This window comes from Oncorhynchus kisutch, linkage group LG8 (genome assembly GCF_002021735.2).
Source record: "Oncorhynchus kisutch isolate 150728-3 linkage group LG8, Okis_V2, whole genome shotgun sequence".
In the NCBI taxonomy this organism is placed as follows: domain Eukaryota; kingdom Metazoa; phylum Chordata; class Actinopteri; order Salmoniformes; family Salmonidae; genus Oncorhynchus; species Oncorhynchus kisutch.
In genome coordinates this window covers 60,934,044-60,945,232 of record NC_034181.2, presented here as the reverse complement: position 1 = coordinate 60,945,232, position 11,189 = coordinate 60,934,044, and the positions used below count along the sequence as shown (strand labels likewise).

The 11,189-nt window shown below is 43.4% G+C and overlaps 1 long non-coding RNA gene across 2 annotated transcripts; it reads left to right on the top strand.

Moving 5' to 3' along the window:
• The first annotated feature begins 760 nt into the window (after positions 1 to 760).
• On the top strand, positions 761 to 2,287 carry LOC109895017 (uncharacterized). 2 transcript variants are annotated; one of them, XR_002255924.2, is made up of 3 exons: positions 762 to 1,199; positions 1,290 to 1,796; positions 1,878 to 2,287. It is a non-coding gene; the product is annotated as an uncharacterized LOC109895017 (long non-coding RNA). The 2 variants fall into 2 exon arrangements; XR_004210864.1 differs by having other exon boundaries at positions 761 to 1,796.
• Positions 2,288 to 11,189: the final 8,902 nt, after the last annotated feature.

Here is an 11,189-nt window from a genome sequence, read left to right as displayed (position 1 = left end):
ATCCCCTTTACTTAATGTCATCTCCCTAGCCACCATTTAAACCACACAAAGGGAACTTTAATTAAAAATAAGTGGGGCACAATTAAGCTGAGAACGCCCGACTTTGAAACTCATGGGGACTTGGGGGCCTCCGCCTGAGTGAGACTATGGGGTTTCATGTCTGCTGTTCTTTGCTTCCCATTTTATTGAAACTAATTAAATGTTTAAAGGTACAAGTTGAGCTTCACTAATAGCAAGCTGGTGGAGGAGATATTGAATGAGGTATTTCGTTGTTGTAGTTGAAGACCATGAGAGGGGTAGTAATTGTGGGGTATAGGGTGGGATGCTTTGTCAAAAAATATATTTTACTATATTCAAAGTTCGCGACAACAGGCTTTATGCCAGACTTCAAACTTACGTCTAGCCTACTACTTCAAGATCACAACTTGAGGAACTTAGAACAATTCAGAGTTGTGAAATCAATGCTGCATTGTGTCATGCATATCAGTAATACAGCCCACACCCTGCAAGTTGACGTCTTTCATAACCAAACCTGATCAAGCGAGACACTTTACTTTTTAAAAATCTTCTGTGGTCTCATTCATAAAACAAAGTCTTAGATATATACTTGAACTTTGTAAGATCATTTGACGGTGTGCTTACATTCGATTCATAAAAGATACTGAGTATAAACTACCTTGCTTACGCAGGTTCTAAGAAGCCATTTGTAATTTACGTACCTGTGATCTATAAATCTCAAATTGACTTAGAATTGATGGCACCTGAACGTGCCTTCCAATCAGCGATTCCCCCTTATAGAATGCTAGCACAAATGAGGGTTTAGTCAGGAATAGCCATTGACCAAAAGAGAAAAGCTAACCTTTTGGACTTCGCGATCACGGCTGTGGTAGAGGAGATTGAAGACAGGCAACACGCATTATTCGGTGGCCTTAATAGTGGGTTGACGAAGCCAAACCGGTATCTTGGGAGTGTGTCGCCGCTGCAGTGAACGAGGTGGGGCAACAAGACAGAACTGTGGCTGATGTGAAAGAGAAATGGTCTGACTACTGCAAGGGGGAAAAATAATAGCATATACATTAACCGCAGCATTAAGGCAACGGGTGGGGGGCCTGGCACGCCGGAGCTCTCCCAAATGGACCAGGGCATCGGGGCAATCATTGGTTAAAGCGCATACACTGGCACATACCCCGATGGCGACAGTAAAAAAACATTTTTTAAAAGGTTTCTTCTATTTGAGCTCTTCTGCTTTATTTTTCATATGGTTTAATCCCAATTTTTACATCGTTTAGCAGGAACATCGGAAACGGTGAAGTCGGCACGCGAAACCCCTACGACTGCATCTGTAATGTCTGCTTCCAACTCTCGAACATGTAGATCCCCAGAACGCAGCTCACTTTCCAGATCACCTGTTCACACACCTGTAATTCATTATCACACTATTTAGTTCAGTTCTTTGCACCTGACACTTCTATTCGGAGCTCTGTTTTTCCCCGTAATCTAAAGCCTCCCGAGTATGATAGTGAAGCAGGCAAAAACTAACGACGCATTTTGCCTAGTCCCTGCCTGTACTTTCGGATATACTGTTATCAACCTGTTGCCTGATCTCCCAGACGATGTTACTAGCCTTTTCCCTGCTTGTACTGTTGCCTTTTTGGACCCCCTGTGTATGGCCTTCTGCCTGCCCCTAGACCCAGCTACCTGCCTCCTCCTGTGGTCCTTTACAAAAACACCTGCTGCGCCCTGCGCTTGAAACCAGCTGTCTCCCATCGTGTTCATTACAGCATCACTGGATAAAGGTAGGTAATTAAGAGAATGTGTAACTGTGGTTGTCAGTAACTTTTATACAATACACACTGATTTTATTTTAATTCACATAGAAATGGAGGAAGCTGTGTTGCAGCCCGTGCGTGGGGTTGAGGGTGGCCCCTCCACCCAGGGAGAAAGTGCGTGAGGCTCCCAAATCAGCAGGTGCTAAATGTTTGGCCACAGGTGTGGAGGGTCTGTGTGCCGGTTCCCAATCCGTGAGGCCCCGGTTCCCAAACATCGCAGACCCGCAGCTGCCATGAGTGAGGGACTGTTTGGCCACCCACAGGGGTTGAGGGTCTGTCCACGTCTACAGTTTGTGTGTTGACCACCTCAGTCCTGCAAACCCAGAAAGTGTTAAACGCATTGGTTGGGCAGATTGTGACTGAAGTTGGAAGAATACACAGGGTTTTACTTCATTTACATAATGCAATTGATGACTATTTTTCACTACGTTAATAAAAAAAAAAAACTATTCTTTGTATATTGTCTGGCATTCTGTTTCTTATCGCAGATCTCTGAGCTCCTACCTCCTCCTCACTGCATCAGCTGGGGCAGGTGCTCCATTGGGTGGTGGGTTATGAGGCTCTTGGGTGTCTCTTCTACTCTCCATGCCTTAGGGCTATGTTGTGGCTCACACCACATGCCAGTATTACACTTGTCACCTTTGACTGGGGAGGGAAACCATTCATTAAACAGGCAAACCTTTTTATATTTAGGTTTGAAATTGCACACCCCAATGTTCTTGTCAAACTTGCACTGCAGTTACTGAGATGTCCCCTTAATCTGTTCACATTTCGTTGCAATGTTAGTGGCAATGATAGGACTTAGCTGATTCCATTAGTGTACACTAGCATTGCTACAAAACTTAACAAGCTTCAAGGTGACATCTCGGTAACTGTAGGGCCATGTTAACTATTTGGCCAGAACCTTGGTGTGCCATTTCAATAACATGTTGGTATGTTACAAGTCGACAAATTTTATGTTTTCTATTTTTATTAAATGAAGTTACCTTCTGGCTTGTAGACTTGTCCACCTGATGCCTCAAGGTAATGACACCTGCCATTCAGCAGTCCGATGGTGCGCACCACAACCAATCTTGCTCTGCTGTGTGCCAAATTGTGGGCCTACTCTGCTGTGGCGCAGAATGAACAAGTCATGCGTGGAGCATACATTGAGTAGTTGCACATGGGCATCGCAGATCTTAACATATACACTACTGTTCAAAAGTTTGGGGTCACGTAAATGTCTTTGAAAGAAAAGCATATTTTGATAAAATTGATCAAATGCAGTGTAGACATTGTAAATGACTATTGTAGTTGGAAGCGGCAGATTAATTTTTTATATATTTTTTTAATGGAATATCAAGAGGCCCTTCATCAGCCACCATCCCTTGTGTGTTCCAATGGCATGTTGTGTTAACTAATCTAAGTTCATTTTAAAAGGCTAATTGATTAGAAAAGGCCAGCGTGCCAGTCGCCTCTTCACTGTTGAGGCTGGTGTTTTGCGGGTACTATTTAATGAAGCTGCCAGTTGAGGACTTGTGAGGCGTCTGTTTCTCAAACTAGACACTAATGTACTTGTCCTCTTGCTCAGTTGTGCACCGGCGCCTCCCACCCCTCTTTCTATTCTGGTTAGAGCCAGTCTGCACTGTTCTGTGAAGGGATTAGTACACAGCGTTATACGAGATCTTCCGTTTCTTGGCAATTTCTCGCATGGAATTGCCTTCATTTCTCAGAACAAGAATCGACTGACGAGTTTCAGAAGAAAGGTCTTTGTTTCTGGCCATTTTGAGCCTGAAATCAAATCCACAAATGTTGATGCTCCAGATACTCAACTAGTCTAAAGAAGGCCAGTTTTATTGCTTCTTTAATCAGTACAAGTTTTCAGCTGTGCTAACATAATTGCAAAAGGGTTTTCTAATGATCAATTAGCCTTTTAAAATTATAAACTTGGATTAGCTAACACAGCGTGCCATTGGAATACAGGAGTGATGGTTGCTAATAATGGGCCTCTGTACGCTTATGTAGATATTCCATTAAAAATCTGCCGTTTCCAACTACAATAGTCATCTACAACATTAACAATGTCTACACTGTATTTCTGATCAATTTTATGTTATTTTAAAGGACCAAAAAATGTGATTTTCTTTCAAAAACAAGGACATTTCTAAGTGACCCCAAACTTTTGAACGGTAGTGTACTGTACATGTTCATCTACAGACGGTGCGCGTAAGGCAATGTGCGCGCAGTCAACTTCACCTATGACCCCTGGGAAAATAATGAGCGGACAAACTTGGTTTTATGTGCCTGTTCATCAGCTGTAAATGGGAAACAAATGTATCTCGTGCTACATGCACAATACGCTGTAAATGGGAAACTAATGTATCTCGTGGACAATACTTGTAGAATCGGCTCGATCACTTGTGGCAGGATGCGGCTGAATGATATGCTGTAATCAGGTATGTCTTCCTTTCCAGATTAGGTGCTAAATATGCGCACAAATCTAACAGAACATTTCTTGGGAGACCCCTGGATCATCACGTGCAAAAAAAGTAATTCCGGTCTCTGAAAACTCTCCGTTCTCAAAGCACGGTTTTCAATGTCTTCCGATAACACAAGAACAGCCATGGTTACTTTTTTTCTAATTTGACACTATTTATAGAACATTGCATTCTGTTTTTAATTCAAAAACACTTTTCGTCTGCCAATTAATTAATCACACCTTTAATTGATAATTCCTAACAAACTGTTCATAAAGCTAATGCATAGTTCACCACAGGCTTGGACACGTAGGCGCCCCAAACTGCAATACTCCTACATAGCCTGCAGGAAAATAAGTCTAGACTTTGCGTAGAGATAAGATCATTTCCACGTCAAAGTAATGTTTTATAAATAACTACTTAAACGTGGTTTTCTGTGTAAGTCATACTTAAAATCAAAATCGCTCAAAAGTCAGTTTTTATAAATGAGGCCCCAGGTGTTTTTCTGATTAACTTAATTAATATGCTACATTGCCAACTGTGAGGTTATCTACATTGAGAAATACTATTTTGTTTTTTAACTTCAACTGATAGTGTTCCTACTTTGGATCAATGTCTCATAAGTGCAAAGCAGTATCAACAGTTTCTTACTTGAGATAATGGTTCAGATGTCTTGTAGGCATACGCATACCTAACCTCTCCACACTGTTGCTACATATATGTCTCTGAGCTCCAGACAGACATTAAAAAGATCATAAACCAGATATAGCATCTCTTCATAACAATATAGCATCTCTTCATAATAACACCCTGCCCTACAGGCGGCTCTGGCTATGGAATGATAAGAGGCATAATTAAACTCCCAGTTTCTCTTAAATAGCAGTTGGCTCTCAAAGCTGTCTAAGTTGTTGTCAGTTCTTTCAGTGCCTGCCCGTCTCTCTGATGTAGAAGGCAGTTTTATCTGTATGGTATGTCTCTCACATTCTCCATTAAAACACTTTATTTCAGCCCATTTGAGACACACACAGACAGACACTTTTATCATCTGACAAAATGAATAACAACTGGCCCAGCCACAAGGCCACAGAATGACATGATGCATCGGGACTTATTATAATGGTTCAGGATAAAATCATGTTTAAATGTATACATTATTGAAGAAGAAAAGATAGAGAAAGCAAGGTTGAGAGATGAAAGGAAACCTTGAGTGTGGAAATCGGAAAAGATGACAGAAAAATGTCAGGCACTTTTCTGCCTTTTCTGTTTGTCACAACACAGTTGTCATGCTAGCAGAGATTGGTGGCTGTTCCCTGCAAGTCCTTAAAATATTAATACAAAACAATGGAATATATTGGCTCACTGTGAAACTAGCAATATGCCTTATCTTACTGAAAGTCTAAAAGAGAAGCATGGGGATAGGAAGAAGAAATGGCGTGCACTGTGCACATAGGTTGTGCATCACAGGGAGAGTGACTGAATTATATAGGGAGAGAATGTAGGCTAGTATGTGAAAGGTGGAGCGGTTTAGATAAGGATGGAAGTAGAGAGGAACGAGAGCAAGAGGAAGAGAAAGGTTGTAGTCAGACAGCGGAGGAATCCCCCAGTGCAAAGCTATGGCGGCCAGTCTGAAGACAGAGAAATGAGTGCGCTGACATCCCATCATCACCTTCCTCTCTCTGCTTTGCTGGCTTCAGCTGTCGTGAGGCTCGGAATGGAAAAAACGTTTTTTGTGTCTTTTGGAAATCTATAAGAGCAATATACCGTAACTTCTGTCCTGCTCGATATAGTTCACACCATAACCCAGCCCCTATATCAGGGTCTGACTGGCTTGTCACTTTGTTATTATGTGGTCCACAATAATACCCTTGCTCTGTGTCTGGTGGGCATCTCTTTTTCAAGTTGCTCTCTGTGTGTGTGTTACTCTGACCTCTTGTCACACCGTCTTACCGAGAGTATTGCCTAGGTAGGAAGTCATTGTCAGCTGGTCAGATCTCTCAGGTGTGACATGCCACCACCTCAGGACTGAGCAGTCAAAACATCTCTCTTCTCACCCCTCCCTATTGTCCACAGGCAATACACTCGTGTTCAACCTTATTCTCCCTTTCTCGCCTTGCTACACAATTCCTTCCATCCTTATCCACATCTCTGTCTCTCTCTCTCTCTCTCTCTCTCTCTCTCTCTCTCTCTCTCTCTCTCTCTCTCTCTCTCTCTGTCTCTGTATCTATCTCACTCTCTCTCTCGCTCTCTCTCGCTCTCGCTCTCTGTCTCTGTATCTCTCACTCTCTCTCTCACTCTCTTTCTCTCTCTCTCGCTCTCTCTCTCTCTCGCTCTCTGTCTCTGTATCTATCTCACTCTCTCTCTCTCTCTCTCTCTCTCTCTCTCTCTCTCTCTCTGTATCTATCTCCCTCTCTTTCTTTGCCGTCTCGCTTCCTTTCATTCCGTCTCGTTTCCAGTGTTTTTTCTCTTTCCCCCCCTTCATCAGTTCCAGTATACATGGTTTCATGTGCATCTCTTGTTTCCAGATAAACAGCTTGGGCTGGTCTGACTGCTAGCACAGCGGCCCACAGCAGCTTGCCTCTAATTAATTGTAGCTAATGAGGAGCATCATTTGCATATCAATACTCCCTCCCTGTCCTGTCCACACCATACCGTGTGTCCCTGGTCACTATGCAGCTAGCGCAGCTCACCTCTCAGCTCTCAATGAGGAAGAGGAACCCAAGTGATGTGACACCCAAGCGCCTTTAATTAGATTAAATTCATCTTTAACTCTTCATTTTCCACTTTCTCCCTGTTTATATTCCATTCCTGTGCGTATTTTCTTTGTTTGGTTGGTTCAGCACTGGTATTGAAGACCGTAATGAAGGGATATTGTCAGTGACTACACATGGGCTTTTAATATTTCTTGAAACATTGATTTCACATAGAGCATGCTACGTTGGCTATGTGACGCCGTCTCCCTCGTGGAGAGCCCACTGTCAATAGCACCGAGCCAATGCCGAAAGGCTGCAGCTGATCAACCGGCAGTGATCTCTCTGTCTGTAAGTGGTGTTCTGCTCTATACCCTAGCCATGGGGTTAGTGGTTGAGTGTGGCCACAGCCGCTGTTACAGTCCGATTATGAGATGAGTGGATCTGAGGCCTCAGCCTCTCTAAAGCTGATGAGCAGTCGGAGACTTCTCATTGGGTGAGCAAAGTTTTCAAAAGGCTCCAGTGAATGCTGGGAGACTGAGGCCAATGGGCTCTCATTGCCCTCTTGAGGAATGTAGGGTGTTGCTGGAGTGACGTTACTTTATCCACTGGTATCTATCCAAACTGGAGAAAGGACTGCCAAGCCACTCGACTACAGAGGCTGACCTCTTGTCTGGCAGAAGGATAGGACCTATCATTCTTTTAGTTCTGGTTTACTGGGATAACATAATGAAAAACTGAATGAATTAGCCTCTTATCTCATCCAAGACTGGTTTTCTGTGAGTGTAATTAAGAAGTGTTTATTTGGACACCGTTTACTTTACAAGTAGGTAACGTGGCTAATTGGATTTATGTTTAAGTTGTGTGCACTGCAATTATGTGTCGTTTTTCAAGTCTCAGAAGTGTGAAAGTTGGCGACTCCAATTACAGACTTGAGATAAAATGACAAATTATTTAGTGGTTTTGTAAATGCAATAATAACACTGAAACGCCCATTGAAAGACATTTAGAATTGGGAAGAAATTTAAAATTGTTGCGCAATGAATTGTCTTATAAACACACATTTTACTCCAGCAGCAACCAGCTGAGGAGCTGCAGGAGTAACCCCGCTTAAAATAGGCTCTGTATGCTGTGCGCGTGTGACAGTTGGATAAATAAGATACGATGACTAACGAAATGCCAATTTAATCCCATTAAATTATGCAAATTAAAATATATCCCAATAAGCATGACAGTCAAATGTATTTCTATCAACTGGTATTTCTATCAATGATTAAAAAGCCTAATTTCTGGGCCTCCCGGGTAGCGCAGTGGTCTAGGGCACTTTGCAGTGCTAGCTGCAGAGACTGGGTTCGCGCCCAGGCTCTGGGTTCGCGCTCTGGGTTCGCGCCCAGGCTCTGGGTTCGCGCCCAGGCTCTGTCGCAACTGGCCGCGACTGGGAGGTCCGTGGGGCGACACACAATTGGCCTAGCGTCGTCCAGGTTAGGGAGGGTTTTCCCGGTAGGGATATCCTAGTCTCATCGCGCACCAGCGACTCCTGTGGTGGGCCCAGGCGCAGTGCACGCTAACCAGGTCGCCAGGTGCACAGTGTTTCCTCCGACACATTGGTGCTGGCTTCCAGGTTGGATACCAGCCGCACCAATGTGCAGTGCGGCTTGGTTGGGTTGTGTATTGGAGGATGCATGACTTTCGACCTTCGTCTCTCCCGAGCCCGTACGGGAGTTGTAGCGATGAGACAAGATATATTTTTACCCCCTTTTCTCCCCAATTTCGTGGTATCCAATTGTTAGGCTGTCTTATTGTCAGTGATCAGGCCTACCACTGTTGTGTCATCAGCAAACTCAATGATGGTGTTTGAGTTGTGCCTGGCCCAGCAGTCATGAGTGAACAGGGAGTACAGGAGGGGACTGAGCAAGCACACCTACGGGGCCCCCGTGTTGAGGATTAGTGTAGCGGATGTGTTGTTACCTACCCTTACCATCTGGGTGCAGCCCGTCAGGAAGTCCAGGATCCAGTTGCAGAGGGAGGTGTTTAGTCCCAGGGTCCTTAGCTTAGTGATGAGCTTTAGGCACTATGGTGTTGAATGCTGAGCTGTAGTCTGTGAATAGAATTCTCACATAGGTGTTCCTTTTGTCCAGGGGTGGCGTGGAGTGCAATAGAGATTGCATCTGCTGTGGATCTGTTGTGGCGGTATGCAAATTGGAGTGGTTCTCGGGTTTCTGGAATAATGGTGTTGATGTGAGCCATGACCAGACTTTCAAAGCACTTCATGGCTACAGATGTGAGTGCTATGGGTTGGTAGACATTTAGGCAGGTTACCTGAGTTGGGTACAGGGACTATGGTGGTCTGCTTGAAACATGTTGGTATTACAGACTCAGTCAGGGACAATTGGTCAGCGCATGCTCGGAGTACACGTCCTGGTAATCCATCTGGCCCTGCAGCCTTGTGAATGTTGACCTGTTTAAAGGTCCTACTCATATTGGCTACGGAGAGCGTGATCACACAGTCGTCCGGAACAACTGATGCTCTCATGCATGTTTCAGTGTTATTTGTCTTGAAGCTAGCATAGAAGTAATTTAGCTCGTCTGGTAGGCTCGTGTAACTGGGCAGCTCTCGGCTGTGCTTTTGTAGTCTGTAATAGTTTGCAAGCCCTGTCATATCCGATGAGTGTTGGAGCCATTGTAGTACGTTTCAATCTTAGTCCTGTATTGACGCTTTGCCTATTTGATGGTTTGTCGGAGGGCATAGCAGGATTTCATATAAACTTCTGAGTCCTGCTAGAGATCCAGAATCTAGAAATGAGTTCAAATGGATTTAAGTTTCCCTACGGCAAAGTCTCCGGCCACTAGGAGCTCCACAGCTCATTGAGTACGGTCTTAGCACCAGTATCGGTTTGTAGTGGTAAATAGACATCTATGAAGAATATAGATGAAAACTCTCTTGATAAATAGTGTGGTCTACAGCTTGTCACGAGATATTCTACCTCAGGCGAGCAAAACCTCGAGACTTCCTTAGATTTCGTGCACCAGCTGTTGTTTACAAATATACATAGACCTCCACCCCTTGTCTTACCAGAGGCTGCTGTTCTATCCTGACAAAAAAGCGTAAAACCCGCCATTTGTATGTTATTCAGTCGTCGTTCAGCCACGACTCGGTGAAACATAAGATATTACAGTTTTTAATGTCCCGTTGGTAGGAAATACGTGCTCGTAGTTTGTCTATTTTATTATCCAGTGATTGTACGTTGGCTAATAGGACCCGATGGTAAAGGCAGATTACCCACTCGCAATCGAATCCTTACAAGGCACCCAGACCTACGTCCCCGATATGTCAGTCTCTTTCTCCTGCAAATGACGGGGATGAGGGCCTTGTCAGGTGAATGGAGTAAATCATTCACGTCCGACACGTTAAAGAAGAAATCTTCTTCCAGTACGGGGTGAGTAATCGCTGTTCTTATATCTACAAGCTCTGTTTGGTCATGGTCATAAGAGATAGTACGGGGTGAGTAATCGCTGTTCTGATATCTACAAGCTCTGTTTGGTCATAAGAGATGGTGGCAGAAACACTATGCACAAAATAAGTTACAAATAGCAGAAAAAAACACACACAATAGCACAATTGGTTAGCGGACCGTAAAACGGCAGCCATTTCCTCCGGCGCCATTATTACAACCTTGTGATAGTTATTACTGAATCGAATCCAGCTGAGAAGAAACAAAACACTAAATTGGTGAATTTAGTGTAAACTTGCCCATTTTTTACAAACATGGCTGTTGTTACACATCTGTAATTACAGATTGCAATTACCACCAGTTACATGTTGTTATTACAATGTAACTGAATTATTAGAATGAACTACACTGCTTGTTACAGTGTAATTACACATGTAATTGCAGTGTAATAAGGGCTCCTTACCATTTCGTGTTACCGAAACGCCTTCAAAGTATCATTTTCATCCTAAAGTTAATAGAGGATATGTCTCTAGTATTTAAACTGCAGCTCAAGTCTCTGAACCCTTAACTTAGACAAAGTTTAAGGGCCCCCAAACAACTCTATAATCAACCATTTTATGGAAATCTCAGTAAAATATCCCATATCTGTGATAGTTGTGATAGCAACTTTTAAGCTTAGAACAACTCGTTTTAAATATCATAGCTGGTCTTTTTTATAAATCTTTTCTTTATCATTTTCACCCTTTGCCTGATCGTCTGTTATTT